Source organism: Symphalangus syndactylus, chromosome 14, assembly GCF_028878055.3.
Source record: "Symphalangus syndactylus isolate Jambi chromosome 14, NHGRI_mSymSyn1-v2.1_pri, whole genome shotgun sequence".
In the NCBI taxonomy this organism is placed as follows: Eukaryota; Metazoa; Chordata; class Mammalia; order Primates; family Hylobatidae; genus Symphalangus; species Symphalangus syndactylus.
Genome location: NC_072436.2, coordinates 17,739,252 through 17,741,000, shown reverse-complemented (window position 1 = coordinate 17,741,000; position 1,749 = coordinate 17,739,252).

Sequence of the window (1,749 nt, the reverse complement as noted above, 5' to 3'; positions counted from 1 at the left end):
GTGGCTCATCTATTCCAGCTCTTGTTGCCTGCTGCATACCAAAAACGAAACTGACCTTGGAGAAAATGCCTGGGCATCCTGTTTAAATGCAGATTCCTGGGCCCTCCTGATTCACTTAGTTACAAAGTATGGGGTTTGGATCAATTTTTTCAGGCCATCCTTGCAAGGGTAATGTTTGAAGACCAGCGGGGAGGTAACGAAAGACAGAGAAACAACAAATGATGAGGGATCTGTGAGCAAACTGAGCTGATTGTATAAAAGAGAGGGGCCGTTTCTGTCTTGGTGATTACAGGAAGACTTTGTTGAGAACTGGAGTGGGTGTGGAGGTTGTATGCTTTGGGGACAGACAGACCTGGCTCTGCCACTTACTAACAGATAACTTTGAACAGAACAATAGCCTATCTGAGCCTTAGTTCCTTAACTGTAAGCTGGAGATTCTAAAACTCACCTTGCAGAATGCTTCTGAAGAATATATGAATACAACTCTGTGGCATTTATACTCATAACCCAGTTATCAATGTTCTGAGCCTTTGGCAGTACATTACTCAGTCTTTTCCTAGGATTTATCTTCCCCAGAATCTTCTGGGAATGGGTGTAGAATCTGAGTAAGGTCACTTTACCTCCTGGGATCCTCACAGGTTGAGGGGTTGCCATACATTTGGTCAGAGCTGTCCCCTGTAGCATCCCTCTTCTACTGCAGTGTCTTTTCCTCCAATGACCCCTGTCATTCAACTGCGCACAGTTCACTGCCACCTGCTGATGACCATCTCTGGACCTTAGACTTCTGGCCTAGCTCCTGCAGGCCACCTGGCTCTATTATGATTCCCCATCCCTGGTCAGCAGCTTTGCTTGACCTGCTGTTCTGTGGTGAGGACCACAGAAGGGATGTTGTAAGCTAGGAATGTGATTCTCCCCCTCATACTGTAACCCTCTTTTTCCCAGAGCACACAGGTACCTTGAGGAAGATGGATTAGTCTGTCCTCATGCTATTAATAAAGACATACCCAAGACTGAGTAATTTATAAAGGAAAAGAGGTTTAATGGACTCACACTTCCACATGGCTGGGGAGGCCTCACAATCATGGTGGAAGGCAAAGGAGGAGCAAAGGCACATCTTACATGGCAGCAGGCAAGAGAGCACGTGCAGGGGAACTGCCCTTTATAAAACCATTAGCTCTCATGAGACTTGTTCACTATCATGGGAACAGCATGGGAAAATCCCGCCCCCTTGATTCAATTACCTCCCACTGGGTCCCTCCCACAACACATGGGGATTGTGGGAGCTACAATTCAAGATGAGATTTGGGTGGGGACACAGCCAAACCGTATCAGAAGGCAAGAGTGGAGAGTGTCACATGAATTAGACATGGTCAAATATGCTGAACTCTTATTGTCCCTGGGACCTAGCACCCATTGGCCTTCATGGCCCCTGCTCAGGTTCCGTGAGCCATATTCTGTCTCCCCATTGTCCAGCCTTTTCTTGGACCCCTGAGGCCATCTGTGCAATCTGAGTAGATGGGCTTGCTAACTCTCATAGAATGCTCTGGGATGTGGGCATGAATACCCTACCATGTTCTCTGGTTTGCACGAAGCTCAGGAGCTCTATAGGTAAGAATGCAAACCCTGTCTACAACTAAAGTTCAGAAGTGTTTGGGCCTGTCTGTTGAAAGGGTGGAGAAGTGGGATAGGAACAGACTGTGACAGACCTTACATATCATATAAAGATGTTTGTCCTCTCTTCTGTATGTA